Source organism: Helianthus annuus, chromosome 2 (assembly GCF_002127325.2).
Source record: "Helianthus annuus cultivar XRQ/B chromosome 2, HanXRQr2.0-SUNRISE, whole genome shotgun sequence".
Classification (NCBI taxonomy): domain Eukaryota; kingdom Viridiplantae; phylum Streptophyta; class Magnoliopsida; order Asterales; family Asteraceae; genus Helianthus; species Helianthus annuus.
In genome coordinates, this window is record NC_035434.2 from 42313989 (window position 1) to 42335681 (window position 21693).

Genomic DNA, 21693 nt, shown 5'->3' on the forward strand with positions numbered 1-21693 from the left:
CAAATAGAAATAGAGATAAACTGAATTATTATATCTTCATTCTATTCAACATCTATACTATATTATAATGCATGAGGCAAGGGCATTTTCAGATACCCAAAAAATAAGAACTTTTCCCCCCTTTATTTATAGATAGACCCCTAAAATGAGAGTAGTTTGGTCTTTTAACCACTATTTATTTTTTAGCCCCTAAGCTTATTACATTTAAATCCCTAAGGTTTTATCTAAATTTTAGATAATTAGTTACAATTCACTTCTCCATAACAAACTTATAATTTTTTAACTTATTCTTGACATATCTTATCTATACTATATTATAATGCATGAGGCAAGGGAATTTTTGTCACACCCTATCTTTTGCGGAAGCGTATGATGTGTGACTAGCTTGTTATCATTGCATTCAATCATAATAAACAACTACATGATTTAAAACGATGTTCATCCATTCGGAAAATTTTGAGTATTACAAACACTTGTTATTTAAGTTTTAAAACACAACCTTCATCTAGGTTACAATTCAGCAAAAGTGGATGACATCTAAACTTGTAGTCTACTTCTAGTTACGACACTTGCGCCCAAGATCCATCCTGTCACCTGAAATACATGTAATTTTGCAAAACATCAACATAAAGTTGAGCAAGTTCATGCGTTTTACATACCGTGTATGAAAACATGGTATGTATCTTGTATAAATAAAGTATTCTTGTATAAATCAAGTTTTCTTGTGTACACCACGTACTAATTGAATGTTTGTACAAGGACATTAAGGCATGTGAGGACATATGGAGCATTAGTGTTGGCTCCTTTAAGGCATGTGAGGACTTATGGAGCATTAGTGTTGGCTCCTTTAAGGCATGTGAGAACATATGGAGCATTAGCGTTGGCTCCTTTACCGTGTCGATTACCCTCGACTGTGTCGATTAACCTCGACTGTGTCGATTTCCCTCGACTGTGTCGATTTCCCCCGACTGTGTCGATTAACCTCGACTGTGTCGATTACCCTCGACTGGGACTCTGAAGCACTACTAGGTACTAGTTTTGACCATGAGTGGGGTTCGGCCGTACCCGTTAGATCTAACCCTCGTCCCTAATTACTGAATGTTTTTAATGGCTTGGTACTAGTTTTCACCAAGACTTTATGGCATTTTTAGTATTAAGTCTATGCTCACATGATCTAGTATTTTCTAGACATTTCTTAAAGCACATCATACTTGGTTCTCGTTCTCACCAAGTGTGCTTCTCGTATTTTTGTATTCTCAATTCGTATTGCACTCGGTACTCGTTCTCACCAAGAGTGCTTCTTGTATTTTTACCACTTGTAAAAATTGTAATATTTGTAACATGTATTTCACCCCCGAGAGTTATAAAAGCAAAAACTGTTATAGAAAAGGGGGAGCATGAACTCACAACTTTGCGTTCCTTGTGTCGTAAACTTCACCGGATTTGCTTTGCTAGCGTCGTGACCTAAACGTGTTTTATTAACGTTAGTCACTAGACTTGTGTCGCACAAGTACAAGTCACTATCTTTTGTGTACGTATTCTTGTGTTAAAAATAAGTTATATTTTTAACTAAGTGTCTTACTTATATTATTTTCCCGAAAACAAATATAAGTATTTTGTATTTTGCACTTTGCATCTGAATTATGTATTTTGTCTAAATATGTTGTATGTGTAATTGCAAGTCCTAATATACTAGCACGTATTATATATACCACATACATTTAGCACAAAGTTTAGTAATCAACAAATATATATATTTTTCCTCAGATAACATACTCGACATTTAGACACGCAAATTACAACTTATGTCATTTCAACTTAAATATCCAAAACTGGGCTGTTTTCAAGCATTTTAATAAAATAGTTAACTTATTCCAAAAATTTCCAAATTTTTACAGAATATCTCAAACGATCCAAATATTATTGTGTAAAAATATCGGGGTCCAGTTCATTGCCAATATTTTATAAAAAATCATTTTCCGGACTGCAATCAGATTCATTATTTTCTGACTGCAACCCACGGAATAATTCACTAAAAATTCATTGTAAGTCGGATTGACGAAATTCCAGTGGGACAATTACTACGACATTAGTATCCATCTACAGTACCAATTTCATGATCTAACTCTATACAGAACTCAAGTTATGATAGAAAACATATCGTCTATTTTCAGCAGCAAAAATGCAGCTCTAGCTGCTGTTACGAAAAGACACTTTAAAAATAGTAAACGGAGTCCAAAAATTATGATTCCGGTGCCATTAGAACCGTATTTCATAATACATAAATCTAGGCTTCAGAAAATACATTTTTCGTTGAGTTATGGTCCTGTTACAGCCAGTTAAAGTCGGCTGAAAATACAACTCAGCATGCTGTTTTTAGTTTAAAGGTTACTAAAACGCACGCATACGATCACCATTTGTCCTAATAACGATTTATATCGTAACATATATTATTTACAGCAGATTAGTGTTTGTATTACTCAGATTTATCATGTTTTACACATATATCTTCTCTTTATCCAACATATTCATCTTATATTCAAGACTTTACATTATGTTCTTGTGGGTTCTTAATTTTTAGCCTTTAAATCACCTATTAACCATCAAAAACAAGATCAAGATGAGGATTAGAAGCAGTTACTACTAGCACAAGGCTAGGGAAGTTCGAGTGTAGAAAAGTGGTGGATAAAAGAAAATGAGAACGGTCCTTCAACTTCAGAACGCACCGAGCTTCGTTGTTCACCTTCTTGCACCTTTGTATGGATGGAAAATGGCAAGAAGGTGACTTGAAGGAGGTTGTATGGTGGTGTGGTGGTGGCTGCCGATTTCAAAGAAGGAGAAGGGGAGAGAGTGTGTGAAATGTTGTGAAGTGAATGAACGTGATGGATGTTCTTATGGTCTTATTTATAGACCATGTATATGTATTACCCACTAAGCAATATGTCAACAAGATATTAGACAAACGGGATTAAAATAATCAAATTTGTAAGAGTGTGTCTCCTCTTGGGGGGCCGATTGTTGGGGGGGGGGGGGGTTATCTAGTTGGATTTCAACCAATTGGTTAAGTAGTAGTTGGTTTGGTTAGGAGTTTAAACTAATTACTAGTGTGTAGTGTTTTGTGACGGGTGTTAGGGTGTTCGGGGACCCTAACTAGCTCAAAAAAGGAAAACAATGTTATTGTTAATATTTTTATGTTCCGGGTAAAGTCCGATTGTTCGGTTGGATACTGATCCGTTAAAGTGCCTAATAAGCATTTAAAGTGTCGTTAAGTACCTTTTTGTAATATTTTCGATTCCCGTCACTTAGGGAAATATTCTGGATGATAAAACGACATTTCTGCACAATATTTATGTTGTTAAAAGCTGAATTATGCTGAAATTATTAAAATTCTGCACTTTAAGTGCGTTTCGGCTGCTTTTTAGTGCGTATTTTAGCTTCCGTAAAGTTTATACACAAACCCTTGTTTGTACTCTTGGGTTTTAATGTATTTTTGACGTTGGACCTACACCTAGGCCCTAATTCTAATGTCTGACTGCCTTCTGCAGTTCTGTTGACGCATTGCGTCCTACCGGTGAGTTTACTAGTATTTCTGACGCAACGCTCTCGTTAATGCTTAAAGCAATATTTGGTAGTATAGAACGTGCATGAATTCACTTGCATGGAATTCAAAATTTTATTTGTCTTGTAAACTAGATCATGTACGTTTATTAAAGCACACTGTTCATTTAGTGTACGGAATGTACGGAAAAGTGACGGTTGTCACAGTCTCCCCCCGTTAAAAGAATTTCGTCCCGAAATTCAAGCGATGCCATCGGTCGCAGGGGAGTGGTGAAACAAATATGGTCATTCATATTCGAAACACGTCTTCGTGTTCTCATGTCATGTATTTTATCGTACTTAAGTAAATCAATCATGTCTTTTCTGCATCTTGTGGACTCTTGGTCCGAAACCTCATCAGGTTCTATAGTATTGTGGACTCTTGGTCCAAAACCTTAACAGGTTTCTATAGTATGTCATTGACGTGAATCTTATTTGTGGGAACTATGATTGTCCCTTGGGTCAGACTCCTCTAAAGACTAGACACATGAATGTGTCGCGATCACTACTGATCTTTCCTGGAAGTTTCATCTTGTGCGCAATGGTTCTGATCCCTACATCGGGGATTCAACCTTTTTGTTTTCCAATCACACTACGCCTTTTCTAGGCGAGGCTCTCATTTTAGTCATGCTTCTTGTCTCAGTTTCTTACAGCTTCTGCCACTCATCGGCGTAACCTTTCTGTATCTTACGGGTCGTCTCGATATGATCACATATCTGAATGACCTTGCCTCTAGATTTTCCCGAACTAACGCGGGTCAGTAGATTGTTCATCTCCGGTCTCCGTCCAACATGACGGGGGTTAACTTATTACGTTCCATCTAAAGCTTCACATAAAGCGGTTTAGACGGCGGTGTGATAAATATTGTTGTAGGAAGACTCTACTAAGGGTAAGTGAGTGTTCCAACTTTTTATTGAAGTTTATCACACAAGCACGTATCGTGTTCGTATAGTCTGCATCGTTCAACAGCTCAGTTCATATTCGAGTTCTTACGATCATCGGTGTGCTGCATTCCTTGTGATCAGTAAAGATCGTGCAGCGTTTTCTTTCAAGTAATAACGTCTAGTTTGCGGCGCGTAATTACTGTATCCATCTCAAGGTCTCTTCTCATGATCCCTTAATCAATGTGTCGCGTATGCTGTCACACCCCAACCGATGGCGGAAACATCGAGATGAGACGTACAAACTGTTCAAAGACATCATAACGCTAGTTGTGACAATAATTAAAGTTTATTTCATTGATATTCATAAGTTTCATACAATACATGGAAATGAAAAAGTACATAACATAGATTGTAAATTTAAATAGTTGATGGGTTTCTAAGCCATCCTAGCCTTTTCTTGTTTTCTTGAATCCTCAGCCTGCAGTATGCATTTAAAATACAATCAACAAATAATTGCTGGCGAGTATACAGGTTTGATATAGCATAATAGAGTTAATAGTTTATCAAATCTAATCCATGTGAACAACTGATATTCAATTAACTGTCATACTCGTAACGATGAAATCCACATGTCCAAACCATAGTTACGCAATTAACATAGCCTAACCCTCGAAAGGGTGGTAATAGAGTTAATAGATTAAACCTAACAATACCCGTATATACGGGAGGGGCGTTACAACCTACAGCTCTAAAATTGGCGGATGTTACAGTCTCCCCTACTTTAGGAGATTTCGTCCTCGAAATCTAAGATTAACGTATTTCATAAAAATTTAGAACAATCCACATGCCATACTTAGTTAACAAGATTAACGTATCCCTGGCATGTGAATACACAGGTCAACCCATCGAGTATGTTAAGGTGTGGCTTCTTACGAAGTTAATGACAAGTTTATCACATAAAGTTTAACCCAAGGAACACGAATCCAGTATATCGTATTAGCATGCACGTGAAATAAATTCTAAAATTTTTGAAAAGGAACGTTCAATCATAAAATTTCATTGAGAACGAATAAAAGTTGGTAACTACCTCCGAGGTAGGAGAATCACCTCTAGCTCGTTGGTGAAGTTAGAAAGTGAGTGGAGCTAATCATCAAGGTTTGGGAATCACCCCTATCTTGATGATAAGTTTCCATTTTTTTTTTTTTGGGAATATGAGTATTAACAAGCATCAAGATGTATCAAAGTATTCATATATAATGTATTATTTTGTGCATTGCATAAGAAAATGTTCATGTTTAAATGGATAGATTGTGCAATGAAAGTGTTTATCATTGTGTTTTTGATAAGGAAATGCATACTACACCCAAACGTGTAAAAAGAAAATGGGTCAAGTATACTCACCTTGGAGTGCGTTGCGTTTCTTGGAATAAGATAGAATAAATAAAATGATAGAATCCCAAGAGATGTGCACAAGAAGATTACCCTATTAAGTTGGATGGATTTATCAATTATTGGGAATTTTGGGAATTATTAATTAACAAGGCAATTAAAAAAATAGAATTTAACATCTCTAAATTATATAAATTATATGCCTTATATGTTTAATAATTTATGACAAATAAATAGATAAAATAAAGATTAATCCTATCAAATATCACAAATAGGATTTCCAAAATATTGGATTAGATAAATAAAATTTAAATATGTAAATAATTATTTTAGATTAACAATCTAAGATAAATAATTTAATATTAACAATTCTATAAATAATAAACTTATTTATAAAATTCTAGTTATAATAAATCTGAAAAAAAACAAATTAAATAATAATTCTGATTTAATTTTATTAATAATTCTGAATATAATTCTGAAAATAAAATTCTGATTTTATTAATAATAATTTCTGATAAAAGAATTCTGAAATAATAAATAAAATATTTGATTTTATTAATTTCTGATATTAAATAAATAATTTCTGCATTAATAAATAAGAAGAATAAATTCTGAAATAATAATTATAAAATTCTGAATTAAATAAACTGTTTTAAATAAATAATAATGATAAATCTGATTTAGAATAAATAAAATATAAATTCTGTTTTATTAAAATAATAATCCAAATAATATAATTTCTGATTTATAAATATAAATTCTGTTATAAATAATAAATCTGAATAACATTTCTGAAAAATAATAAATTTCTGATATAAAAATAGTTATAAAATTCTGATTAATTAAGTGGTATAATAATAATTAATAATTCTGATATATAAACTTCTGAAAAAAATTCTGATTTTAATACTTAAAATTCTGAAATATCATATTCTGAAAAAGTATATTTTCTGATTTTAAAATGAATAAACTGATTTATATAATTATTCAAAATTATCTTTCAACATATATAATATATATCTGATTATATATTATAAATCTGTTTTATATTATTATTAATAATAATAATAATACAGTAATCTTATATATATATATATATACAAAAACCGATTCTGTATATATATATATGTACATAAACGAATACGTAACCGGAAAAGAAAGGAAACAAAACGAGTTACCGGAAAAAGGTCGGAGGCGGTTAGCAGGTGACGGAGATGGTCAGCGGCGACGGCGGCGGCACGTTCCGGCGACGAGCAAAGAAGACCGAGTTTGGTTTGGTTTTGATTAGTTCCGGTTTTGTTTGGTTCGGGTTCGGAAATCAGAAAGGAACCGGGAGAAGGATGGATACGGTTTATATAGATGTTGCAGGTTGTGGTTATGAAATCGAAAGGTCAAGTGCCGGTAAGCAGTTGAAGGGTCGGAGAAGAACGATCGGAACAGGCTGGGCGGTTTCTTTTTTTGATTTAAAATCAACATTTAATTACATGTTAAATGTAATTGGATCTCAAACTTATCACCAGTCCAAGATCCAGCCCAGCTGGTTGTGTGCGCGTTTGTTGAGTGAAGGGTCGCGGGTTCGAATCCGGTTTGATGCATTTAAACCACCTTTTTGTTATTAATTAGCCTGACTAACTGGGTTAGCCACTAACTGAGTTTTCTAACTCAGTTAGTGCTGCCCTTTAGTAAAACTAACCAGGTTAGGCTGATTTAACCCGGTTTTCACCAACGGAGTCAGATTCGTTAACGAAAATTCTTGAAAATCATTAAAAATTCATAAAATACTTATTTATTTAATTTAAATTGTTATTTTATAATAATAAATAATAAAATAACCATTTTTAACCCAAATTTCAATATTTTTACCGAATTAGCGTATAAATTCCAAATTTTTGTACGGTTTAGGGTAATCTCTTGGCAACGATGAATTAAAGAGTCGAAATTAAGATGGAATTCCTCTGTTTTTACGTGTTTAACATAGTTTCAGCGTGTTTAACATAGTTTCAACGTGTTTAACATAGTTTCAACGTGTTTAACATAGTTTCAACGTGTTTAACATAGTTTCATAGTTTCAATGATTCATAGTATTCAAACACAAAATATGGATAAAATCATGCAATTTCATTATGATTTCAAGTCTCGAGTACAATTTTGGAATTTGAATCAAGTACAACAAAGGTACAACTTACAAAAGTAGAAAGTACAAGTAGACTTTCCAAAAATGGAAAGTTTGAAAATACGAAATGTTACAGTCTCCCCTACTTTAGGAGATTTCGTCCTCGAAATCTAAGAGGAAGACTGTTGAAAAGATGGCATCCAAGGATTCCACAGAGGGAATAGATGAAACTTGATTGTGAATGGGAGTCATATCAAAGACATGGAATAATAGAGAATAGTGGGAGTATGGAAGTGAACGATTGACTCTAAGTGGATGCAAGTATAAGAATGGCATAAGTATTGGATATACAAAAGTTGCGTAGTAAGAATGGAGTTTCGTCTTGGATAATCGGACATAATGCGTTTGTAAGTTGTTTAAAGTTTGCATTAGGTCCAAAAAGGTGTGCAAAACACTGAATTTCTCATGGCACGTTTCACGAAAGTTTGGTAACGTGGTGAAAACACTTATATATATAGGATGTACCAGCGGTGTATCCACCATGTTTTGACCATGTTACGTCCGTTTCGTTATTCGTGTCATGTTACGTTCCATGTCTTACCATACACAGTAGTACACTCTATGGTTCTCATGCGCTTATTACTATAATCCCGTGTGCACCCGCGATTATACCAATCGTCGCATGATCCGCATAGCTTGTACTAATTTGCGTATGAATCAAGGTATACATAAATTTTTGAAAATAAGATTGTGTGCGTATAAAAATGTAACATGTAAGCATGTTCGCGTTCCCAATAGTATAAGACTAACGTAAACGAATCCTTCGGGTTTCGCCCGTGTACATGTGCGAATGTATAAATTTTGAGTAAAAAGCATGAGCATAGTATAAGTTTAAATTTGAACACGCACGTGAGCATAAACATAAAACGCATGCCAGGAGTGTGAGCAAAAGTATAAGCATAACGTGTATTAAAATGAGCATAAATGTGAGCACAATTTGAGCACAACCGAATGACGTGAGTATGGACAAAATTCGTATAAATGAGAGTATGAACACAAGTACGAGTGTGAATACGAGTATAAATATGAGTATAAACATAAGATGCATGAGTATGGTTGTAAATGTGAAAATTAAGTGTAAAACATGAATGTTTAAGTACGAATGGAATGTATGAGTATATATATATATATATATATATATATATATATATATATATATATATATATGAGTGTAAACGTGATTGTATAAGTACAAGTACAAGTATGTTGTTGCGACTATGAGTATAAATATGAGTACAAGTGTAAGCATACGAACGTATTGTGGGGAGTACGTGTGTAAATATGAGTCAAAGTATAGACACGAAACGTGTCGTGGTAGTTATGAGTATATAAATACGAGGATCATAACAGACGTGAGAATGTGTCTGAATATAAATACAAGTATAAACATAGCGGTATAAGCGTATACGCAAATTGCATACGTATGAATGTGTATATGATTATAAGTAAAACGAAGGTGTATGAATATGAATTTAAGTATCACGTAAATGTATAATTGTGAGTGTGTGTATAAACGTAAAACGTATGAGTTTTGAATCGTGAGTATAACATAAATGCGTAAGTGTGAACATAAGTGAAAGCATAAAATGTATAAGTATGGACGTAGGGATATAAAATTAAAATACATGAGTTTATGCGCATAAAAGGTTTAAAGTTTTGAATATGAAAGGAAAAAGAGAACGAGTGACACGCGTGAGATTGTTGTGAGATATTGACTAAAACGTGTAAAATGATATACATATATAGTTGTCTGTGCAAAACGTGAAGTTAAATTAGATTGAGTTGTCAGGAATGTAGAATCTAGTTTGTGAATTGTAAAGAGAATATAAAGGAAAACATCTTTTGATTATGCGAAAGGATACTTTGTAAAAGAATGGAAGTGCTATTATGGTTTTAAAAAAAAAAATTTTCATAGCTGAAAATTTGTCGTCCTTATAAAGTTTCCTTGCCCACGTGTTTTGAATTTAATTAACGTATCAAGCGAGGTTTTGAAAAGTTCTTCGAATTAAAAAGTTTGCATCGTTTTAAGAAGTTTTTTTTTTTTTTTTTTTTTGTATTACTAACTTCGAAGTTTACAGATTCTAGTGAAAAGGTTTAACCTTAGGAAAAGGAATTTTGGTATATGAACCTGGTGATCGTGAAAGGTGTCCTTAATAAAATGTTTTTGTTGATCTTGAAAAGAGTTTTGATAACTGATCGGATAATATTTGTAATATTCTGTATGAAAAGTTAGTTTGATTCTCAATTGGAAATTTAGAATTCTTTAGTATAGTGATGCGAGATGAGTGCGTTTTAGTAATTACGTGGAATACGAAATTTTGTGGGCAATAGATTTATTAAACTGATTAGGGTGACAGTAGTATTTTGTGAAATTTTTGAAATCGAGGAATACGCGTTTTTGGTAACATTGAAAATTTTTGTGTATGCGAGCGATGTGAAAATAGATTATAGAATAGGAGATACGTCTAAATAAATGAAGCATTTTGAAATACATGATAAATGATTTAGGTATAAACATGATCGTGTTTACGCAATATAATCTATTAAAGAAAGTATTGGTAACGATCACCTAGGTAAGGGAATCACCCCAAATCCGTTGGTGAGGTCGTTGTAAGATGAGAAAAGAAGCGAAGTTAATCGTCAAGGTAAGGAAATCACTCCTATCTCGATGATATGTCTTCACTCGTTGTTACGAAAGTGTAATTAAAATTAAGTGAAATTATGCATGCTAATGATGTATAATCGTATGATGTATGCGCAAAAGTGAAATCCTAAAAATGGTTCAAAATTGACAAGGAAGAGTTTCATCATAAAAGATCGAAGATAATAAAGTGTACATCTGATAAAAAGGAACTTGGATTTTCTGGGAGAGTGAGAGTACTGACGAGATGATGACATCTAGAAATTCAAAACAAGAAATGGATGAGACTTTTAATCATAATGTTTTTGTTTAGGAAAATTGACTTCATGTATGCATCACATAGCACATAGTTTCTCACATGGATCACCAAATAGTTTCACATAGTTTAACATAGTATTACACATAGAATGATGTTTCACATAGAATAATGAAAGCAATATAAATTTAGTTTGTTCACGAAAGAGAGTAGTTATTAATTGTTTTGGATTGCGATAATAACGTGCTTCGTGTTCCCAAATTTGAATTGAAGATAACGCTCAAATATAAATCACATGATAATTGAGATAGCATAAAAAGAGATTTTATCAATAAATATGGAGTGTCACGGAACGTAACATAGACTATTCCAAAGTGAGTCGAAGTCCGTTTCGAATTAAGGAAACGTGCTTTGGCCTAATAGACAAACATTCTCATCGAGGAGCGACTAACGATGTTTGTCCTTCCAGTTACTACACGTCCTTAATCGATTGGGTAAATCGAAACTTTGGCGAGATCGAAAATCAAGGAATGGGACTAGTTAACAAGATGCGAGTTTCACCTCTAACTTGATAACATCGTACCCTAACGTGGTTAGTACCCATCCAAAGATGAGGGTCCACTAGATTAGGAAATGGAAAACTCCCATCAAGATTTGGATATCACTCCTAACTTGAGGGTAGATTTCGTGCAAAATCAAAGTATAGCTGAGTGAAAATCATCACCAAGTGTGGGAATCACCCCTATCTTGATGAATCATTTCGATTGTGTTATAAGAGTGTCTTCAAAGCTTCCAAGTGTGTATTGTGTTAGCCTTAGGAAAGGCTTGTATATTAGAAGTCCAAAAGAATAGAGAGAAGCAAAGAAGAAAGCAAAGGATAATGTCTTTAACAGCAAGCAAATGAGAAAGCTCTTAAACTATAGACTAGGTAAAGCAAGGCAATCCTAATTCCCTATAGTTATGGCTCTGATACCAATCTGTCACACCCCAACCGATGGCGGAAACATCGAGATGAGACGTACAAACTGTTCAAAGACATCATAACGCTAGTTGTGACAATAATTAAAGTTTATTTCATTGATATTCATAAGTTTCATACAATACATGGAAATGAAAAAGTACATAACATAGATTGTAAATTTAAATAGTTGATGGGTTTCTAAGCCATCCTAGCCTTTTCTTGTTTTCTTGAATCCTCAGCCTGCAGTATGCATTTAAAATACAATCAACAAATAATTGCTGGCGAGTATACAGGTTTGATATAGCATAATAGAGTTAATAGTTTATCAAATCTAATCCATGTGAACAACTGATATTCAATTAACTGTCATACTCGTAACGATGAAATCCACATGTCCAAACCATAGTTACGCAATTAACATAGCCTAACCCTCGAAAGGGTGGTAATAGAGTTAATAGATTAAACCTAACAATACCCGTATATACGGGAGGGGCGTTACAACCTACAGCTCTAAAATTGGCGGATGTTACATATGCAATGTTGTGGTCTCGTTGCATTGGCGTACAATCGAGACTTTGTCGAGAGGCGTCACATAATTGCAACTCTAGCTCCTTAGCTCTTGGTTGCAGGGTTGGCATGAATCTCGTTGTTTATCCATCATGTATCTTAAAGTTCTAACTTCGCGAATTCGAAATCCGCTTTTCGTTATCATAGCGCATACTGTTCTTTCTCTAAGAGTTACAAGGTAAATTGCAGCTGTTGCTCACGACCTTCCTTGGTCGTTGGCCATATGAGAATATAGTCAATAAGTATATGGCTTATCTAGGTATGGCTTACACGTTCGATTCATGAGGTCCATGAATATTGTCGATGCATGTGTTAAGCCTAATGGTACGACAAGGAACTCGTAATGCTCGAAGCGAGTTCTGAGGGTCGTTTTAGGGATATTTCCTTCTGGTATTCGCAGTTGAGGACATCCTGTCCTCAGGTTGATCCTTGAGTGGCAACTAGGATCTTACGATTTTGTCTGTTTCATGTCATCAGTCCTTGGCTAAGGATTCTGATTCTCAATTCTCTGGAATTTATGCAAAGTGGAGTCTATCAACTTTCTCCTTGTGCCCTTAACTAAGGATGTTATGTCCTTAATTTCCTCTGTCTAGCAGCTCTTGCAGTTATGTCCGAAGCTCATGCTTTACAGACGAAGCTAGTCGGTAAGACGTCATTCAGCACTGGCGCTGCTCCTGGCCCGAGGTTTATCCTAAACTTCTCTTGACGCGGGGGGGGGGGGGGGGGGGTGGCGTTCGTGGCAAGTCTTTAGGAAAAGGCTTCTGGAACTTCTTCCATTACGGGGATGTTCTCAGGCTCTGCAGTCTACTCGGAGGCGTTTCTATGCCTCTTCGACCGATGAAGGATGTCGTAGATCCGCCGCCTCATGGGGTCTATCATCCTTGCGCCTATTGCAGGAAAGTTGGGTTTCATCATTCGCAAGAGGGATGTGTCTGATTTTCTCATATCGAACGACTTCTGCTGTATACCTGGATTTCCGATCCATGCTGACTATCATATTATGACTTCGCGAGTCAATGGTAACAGAAAGTTCCGGCCTTCTGAGTCCCTAATTACAATCCTTAATTGTTTCGACTGTTTAAACTAGCCTTATATATGCCCATTTCTAAAGAAAACAGGACGTCTATTTTACTTGAAACTAGGCCAAGCAGTTTCTTAAGTTCTAAGCATGTAAGGTTAAAGTTGATGCCAGTATTAATTAAAAGTAGATGCATTAGGTTGGTTAATAGGGAACGTACCCGTAACCGCATCTAGATCCTGGCGTGCTTCACGAGTTTCAATCGTGAAAACCCTTCCTTGTTTGTTTCTTCTTAGGGCAATCTTTCCTAAAGTGCCCTGCTTCACCACATCTGTAGCAACCTGGTATTCTCTTATTTCTTCCATCTGGGTCCTTCGCCCAACAGGCGTCCTTGCTGTGCCCTTCTTTTCCACACCTAGGCCTCAGACATCGACCTTTATGGTGAAAAGTGCATTCCTCGCACCTCGGCTTAGTTCCCGAGTAAATCTTATCACCAACCTTATTAGTGGTTCCAGAAGCATTCCTGTCATGCGGCGGGTTCACTTTCTTTCTTTTGTTTGCTTTAGAGCTTCCACAGCTGACTTGGGTGCTCATCTTTATATTTGAGGACTTCCTCTTCTTGTTGCCTGATGACTCCACATGAGTCTCTTTCTTGTTACCCTCAGATTCCGAAAATTTTCCCGCACGTAGAGCCTCTTCAGTAAGAGTGACACTCATATCGATAGCCTCTGCAATGGTTGAGGGTTTTGAGGTAGTAACCATGCCCCTGATCTGGGGTGCAAGTCCCCAAATGAATCGTTCTATCCTTTTAAATTCCGGTTTGACTAAGTAGGGGACGACTCTAGACAAGTCGTGAAATCGCTGGACGTATTCAGGAATCTTCGGTCCGTCCATTTTCAAATTCCAGAAGTCCACCTCAAGCTTCTGGATTTCAGCCCTAGGACAGTATTTCTTTTCCATCATTTCCTTGAGCTCGTCCCAGCTCAGTGCATAAGCAGCATCTGCACCAAGGGTTTGAACCTGAAGGTTCCACCAGGAGAGTGCGCCATCTAGGAATAACCCTGAGATATAGGTAACACTCTGTTGGGGCGAACAGTTACTCATTCTTAGAATGGACTCAGTCTTTTCTGTCCAACGTACAAATGCAACGGCACCTCCTGTGCCATCAAAATTCAAAGGCTTGCAGTCTAGGAACTGTTTATAGGTGCAGCCAGTTGGAGGGTTATTTCTAGTAGTGCCATTACTGTGCTTAGAGCGGAGGGCTTCATGTCGTGCAATTGCCTGCGAGATGCATTCTTGCAGCTCGGCTTCTGTTCTTGGTAGCGTACTGGTGTTTGTGTCTCGCCTGGGCGGCATTCTCTTCTGCCAACATGGTATGAAGTAGGTTAGACAACATTCCGATTGTCTATGAGGTACATAGCACCATAAGCCATCATGTAATCACCCAATTTCACATGTATATATAATCAATGTATGAGCGAGGAAACAGTTACTGAGCCTTCACATAGGCTTGCCAACTTGGCTTATTGTTTGTAATAAAATGAACTTGAGGCTACATTGCCTTGGTCATTCAAGTTTTAGTTATTTCCCGCTACATTGGTTTTCTTAGGTCTTTAGCTTTACTGGTGCGTATATTTTCCCTTAGAGGGGGTTGCTCGTGTAGGGGTGATAGAGAGTGTAAATTCGCTGAATCTTTTGAATGTTACTCATCTTCAATTGCTTAAATGTCGTTTTCCTCAAACGTCTCGTACGCAGGTAGAAGTGTCAGTCACGAAGTAGGCTGAGACAGGCTTCCTACTTTCTAACATGCTAAAGCACTGTTCTATGAGTTGTTCTACCAGGTGAAGGTGAGGACACCTATAGATTAAATTTGGTGTGGTTTTCATTAGCTCGACCCGCAGAGTCCACCAGGATTTCTGTGCACTACAAGTCGTTATTACGTGGGCCCCCGTAATAATAAATTGTCTTGCACAGTTACCCCAAATTTTCTCTCGTCCAAGCAGATAATCGATCTAGGAGGGGACACTACTGTCCTTATACCTCTTGTCACGGAAAGGACCATTGCGGTGGTCCATGCGCTAACATTTGTTATCGTTACGCGCGTATGGGCACGATGATTAGATGGGATAGGAATAGAGAGAATTCCTAGTAGTTAGAGGGGCACCTTTGTGATGAATACTTCATCTCCCTTTTCTGGTCAAGTATATCGTCAATCTTGCTTCACATAAGCCGCAGGGATCTCGTCCCGTTGATTAAGAGTTCGTTCAAGGTTGCCGCCTCTGCCTCGTCGTCACTATCGTAGTCAGGCACCTTCACGATCGAGAGGGAAGAGCAGCCATTTCCTACGGAAGCGAGCTCAGAATCTCGTCTGGTAATCACTCTAGCTATGAGTTTTGCAATGAACGCGAGGTTGGTAGCTTCATCGTGCGAGTTACGTATAGTAACAGGAGTAGGAGTCGAAAGTATCTTATTCACGTCAATAATCATTCCGTACACTTATTCGTATGTATGTATATTAATAACACATATGCTACCTAGCATAATCAAGCAATTTAATGTATCATATCACGTTTAACTCTCGTTTTGGGGGGGGGGGTCATTTTGTCTTTGGCAAGTCTAACTCGTGTAGACTATGCCTTGGTTGGCACTTTATTCTATGGGTATTCCTCACTATTGTCCTTGCCTTGTCTTTTCTTTGAAAAGTGTCTGACTCGTGGATCTTGGCGCTTTCGTGAATGCAATGAAAACCTTTTTGAAAAATGTTTTTGTGAGAGAACTTTTTATGTTATTGTTAATATTTTTATGTTCCGGGTAAAGTCCGATTGTTCGGTTGGATACTGATCCGTTAAAGTGCCTAATAAGCATTTAAAGTGTCGTTAAGTACCTTTTTGTAATATTTTCGATTCCCGTCACTTAGGGAAATATTCTGGATGATAAAACGACATTTCTGCACAATATTTATGTTGTTAAAAGCTGAATTGTGCTGAAATTATTAAAATTCTGCACTTTAAGTGCGTTTCGGCTGCTTTTTAGTGCGTATTTTAGCTTCCGTAAAGTTTATACACAAACCTTGTTTGTACTCTTGGGTTTTAATGTATTTTTGAAGTTGGACCTACACCTAGACCCTAATTCTAATGTCTGACTGCCTTCTGCAGTTCTGTTGACGCATTGTGTCCTACCGGTGAGTTTACTAGTATTTCTGAGGCAACGCTCTCGTTAATGCTTAAAGCAATATTTGGTAGTATAGAACGTGAATGAATTCACTTGCATGGAATTCAAAATTTTATTTGTCTTGTAAACTAGATCATGTACATTTATTAAAGCACTGATCACTGTTCATTTAGTGTACGGAATGTACGGAAAAGTGACGGTTGTCACAATTTTAAGATACCCAAAAAATAAGAACTCCCCCCCCTTTATTTATAGAAAGACCCCTAAAATGAGGGTAGTTTGGTCTTTTAAACACTATTTATTTTTTAGCCCCTAAACTTATTACACTTAAATCCCTAAGTTTTAACAAAATTATGGATAATTATTTACACTTTTCCCCCTTCTCAACAAACTTATAATTCTTTTACGTATTCTTGTAATATCTTATAAACTATAACGTTTTAAAAAATCTAAAGACAACATGACGACCTACTTATTTTTTTCGACGTTTCGATAGTTGTCTTGTTCAGTATTGACGTGCAGATTAAAAAGTACAAGTAGATGAAGCCTTAGTGTACAAGTGATTAAAGTCCAACGTACATGGTTATTATCATTGAATGTCCAGTGATACCGTCAATGCTACAAAATGTTTAATAGCTAATCTATAATATGTATACTATATTATAATGCATGTTTAAGATAATCAAAAGAAAAGAACTTTTTCTAGCTTTAATGCATAAGCTACAACAAAAAAAAAAAAACTGAGGGTAAATTAGTCTTTCAAACAATAATTACAATTTAATCCTCTAATCTTAATCAGACTTTAATTCCTAATTATAGATAATTAACTAGTAGTTACACTTTATCCCCTTGTGCCATAAAATTATAATTCTTTTATTTATTCCTAACATATCTTTTTAACTTTAAATGTTTTGAATACGTTCGAAGGTACAGTGACGACCTGGTAATTTTTGTTGACGTTTTGATGTTTGTTTTAGTCAATATCGATTTGTAAATTAAAATGTACAAATAAGTAATACGTTAATGTACAAGTGATTAGTGCACCCATAAACCCTAAAATTGAAAAAAAAAACATGTTTTATTGGAGATGTGAGGATAAACACAAACACTAGACTATATTGTGCTAAAGATCGGATGGTTTCATTCAATACCAAATAATAAGAGGTTAAATAGGAAAACATAACAAACGAAAATGCTAAAGATCGGATGGTTTCATTCAATACCGAATAATAAGAGGTTAAATAGGAAAAGATAACAAACGATAATTAAAAAAAACTACCCACCTAAACAAGTACTAACAATTAAAAGTTAGAAAAAAATGGAGAGAGGGAGAGGAGGTAAGGAGGCACGACGATGGAGAGTGAAGGAATCGATGACAGAGGGAAGAAATCGTACGGAGGAGGATGAAGAGTGGGAGTTGGTTAAGAGAAACAAAGGCAAAGCTGAGGACGGGGAGGAACCGAGCACGACATTTTTTGTCACAAACTTGCCGGAAGGGGTCACTCGGAAAGATGTCTGGTTGGAATGTAGGAGATGTGGACATCTTACTGATGTTTATATGCCTAACAAGAGGGACCTTATGGGGAAGAGATTTGCTTTTGCCAGATTCAATAAGATCCGGGACGTCGATAAACTTGTCAAGGCTCTGAATAATGTTTGGATTGGGGATCGACGAATAAAAGCTAACGTGTCTAAGTTCGTGAGGGAGGAAGTGAAGTCGGGATGGGGTGGGAGACAGAATCAGAGAAGCAGTCGGCAGAAGGACCCGCCATCTCAGATCTTTCAAGGGCCGGAGGAGGAAGGGATTGGATGGCCGCCTTTACAGAATGGGGTTGCGGGTGCTATGAAGTCTGGTGGGCATGGTCGAGTCTGGAATTTGGATTTGGGTGGACGGCCGATCTCCAAGGCGACTGTGGAGCTACCGGATTCCGGTGAGGGGATTTTGGAGTTGTCTAATAAGATGTCCATTATTTTGACCGCTAAATGTGTGGATGTTCTTTGCAAAGCCAAGGTGATACTGGGAGACTTTTGTCATCAGGCGATGGAGGTTAGATACTTGGGGGGCCTTAGGATTTTGGTTACGTTTGATTCGTCTCAGGCGGTAGAAGCTTTCTTGAAGGATTATGCAGATGTGTGGGTGCAATGGTTTGATGAAGCAAAGTTGTGGGAAGAAGGCGGGTATCATTACAATAGAATTGCTTGGGTTCGAATCAGTGGGGTGCCGCCTAATTTGTGGGGTAACTCTATTTTTGATTCTATCGCTGGATGCATTGGGAAGGTGGTGGAGGGTGCAAAAGTGAGTACTATCGACGGTAACTTGTCGTATGCCCCTGTTGGCATCTTGGTTAATAATGGCCTCAGAATAAATGTTGAAGTTGAAGCTAAGTTTAAAAGTTCGTCTTTTAAGTGTTGGGTTTCTGAAACTTCAGTTAATTAGGTGCCGAAGTTTGCATCAGAAGAGAACGTGTGGATTAATGCTCCCGTGGTGCTAAGTTCGGATGTAAATGAACAAGGTACAGTGGAAGGCTTGATTGATAAGTCTCATGATTTACATTCAGGCTATGAAGAAGGAGAAGTTATTAGAGACTCATCAAGTCCGGTGACCGGAGTTGACACGCCGGAACGTAATATTGATCAAGATGGTAATCATGACTTTTTGGTTTCAAATATGGAAGGTATTAAAAGTGATAGTAATATGTTTGGTGGGGATTGGAAGGAAATATTTGCTAAGTGCATGGGAGAAGGAAATGAATATTTTAGCATTAATGGTAATTGTGTGGAAACGTGTTTAGAAGAAGGAAATGATAAAATTGGAATTAATGATACTTGTGTGGAGAATATAGGTAATTTTGGAAGTGGGTCCGGGGGGTTTGGCGGTTTCAAAGCAAAAGAGGCAGAGCTGGATGGGTCAAAAGAAAGTGTTTTTAGTGGGACTAATGTGGGCGTTGGCAAAGTTAAAAGGCCCAAAGAAAAAAAGCCCAAAATTAAGGAGTCCACTAACCGGTTTTTTCTTTCAAACCCAGAAGCTGATCCTTTTAATTTACATGATATTATCTGGGGTACAGGGGGTTCAAAACAGACGCAAAAGAGGAAGAAATATGCTGATGCTTTCACCCTTCTGAAGAAAGATAGAGTAGCAAATAAAAAGTTAAGAGCAGCTTATGGAGCAGTGGAGTTAGGCGAGATGATCGATGAAGAAGGTTTTGATAGCCTTGATTGTACCTTTGATCTGAATAAGGAGCCAACGGATGAGATCCAGAAGGAAGTTGAAGCTACTTTGAAGGTGGGAAAAATTGCTGGGATAAGACTTTCAAGATTCGAGTCAGGTATTAACCAGATTGTTCAGGATGAATTGGTGCCTGTTGTCTCGTCATGAATTGGTTGGTGATTAATATTAGGGGTATTGGAGGCGACGAGAAGCCGGAATGGATTAGTGGGCTGGTTAGGAAGCATAGAGTATCTTTTTTGTGTATGCAGGAGACGCAAGTTTCTAAAGTGGATTTAATGATCATTGGTCGGTTTTGGGGTAATGCTGATATGGAGTGTGAATGTGTTGACGCGAATGGTAGATCTGGGGGGCTGGTGTCAGTGTGGGACCCAAGGGTTTTCACAAAACTAAATGTTATTAAACATGAGTATTTTATTGTGATAACTGGAAGAATAGTTGGGTGTGATGCCTTAGTGAATGTTGTCAATATCTATGCGCCTAGAGATGTGTCGAAGAGAAGAGTGCTATGGGAGGAATTAAAGAGGATTAAAGTAGGTGGAGACGGGTTATGGTTATTGGCTGGGGACTTTAATGAGGTTAGGGAGGAAGGAGATAGAATGTTGTCGCGATTTGATAGCTTCGGGGCGTCGATTTTTAACATGTTTATTGCTGAAACGGGGTTGATGGAATATCAAATGAATGGTAGTAAATTTACATTTATGCCGGAGGATGGGACGAGTTTGAGCAAAATTGATCGGGTTTTGGTGTGTGATTCGTTTTTGAATAGATGGCCTCTAGCGCGGTTTGAAGCTCTTTCCAGACATCTTTCGGATCATAGGCCATTGTTGCTTTCATGTTCAGTGATGGATTTTGGACCGATTCCATTCCGTTTTTATAATAGTTGGTTATCTTGTGATGGTATTGAGGAGGTGGTTAATCAGGTTCATGGGTCGTACGTTTCAGATGGTAGCAGTATGAGAGGTCTTGCTGGTTTTCTTAAGGCCCTGAAGGCTAGTATAAAAGGTTGGAGAAAGCAAGCTAAAGAGGTGGAGGAGAAAGACTTGATTAAAAATAAAGAGGAGGTTGATTTTATTGAGAAATGTGGGGAAACCAGAAGACTTACTGCGGAAGAAAGAGAGAGGAGAATTCTAGGTAGGTGGAAAATTAAAAAGTTTGAACAAAAGAGGCTTAGAGATCTGAAGCAAAAGGCGAAATTTAGATGGGCGAAAGTGGGAGATGAAAATTCAAGATTTTTTCATTGCTTAATTAATTGTAGAAAAGCTAGAAATCGTATTAATTCTCTTGTGATCGACGGGAAGATAGAATCTGATCCTATGGTCATTAAAAATGAGGTGAAGACATGCTTTGCATATCGGTTCTTGGAACCTTGTTCGAGTCGTCCTTCATTGGATGGGAGGGGTTTTAGACGACTAACGGAATCGCAAGCTAGCTCTCTGGTTATCGGGTTCTCTAAATTAGAAATTAAAAATGCTGTGTGGGCGTGTGGAAGTGACAGAGCACCGGGACCTGACGGGTTTACATTCAAATTTATTAAAAAATTTTGGTCCGTCTTTGAAAGTTTTTTTGGTGATGTCCTTAATGACTTTTATAATAAAGCTTATATCGAGCGAGGTTGTAATGCGTCATTTTTAGCTTTAATCCCTAAAGTCCGGGACCCGAAAGTGATTAATGAGTTTCGTCCCATTTCTCTTATTGGGGTGATTTATAAAGTTATAGCAAAGATTCTTGCCATTAGACTGAAGAAGGTTTTAAACTCTCTTGTATCTCCGGTTCAAACGGCATTTGTCGAAGGTCGTTCAATTCT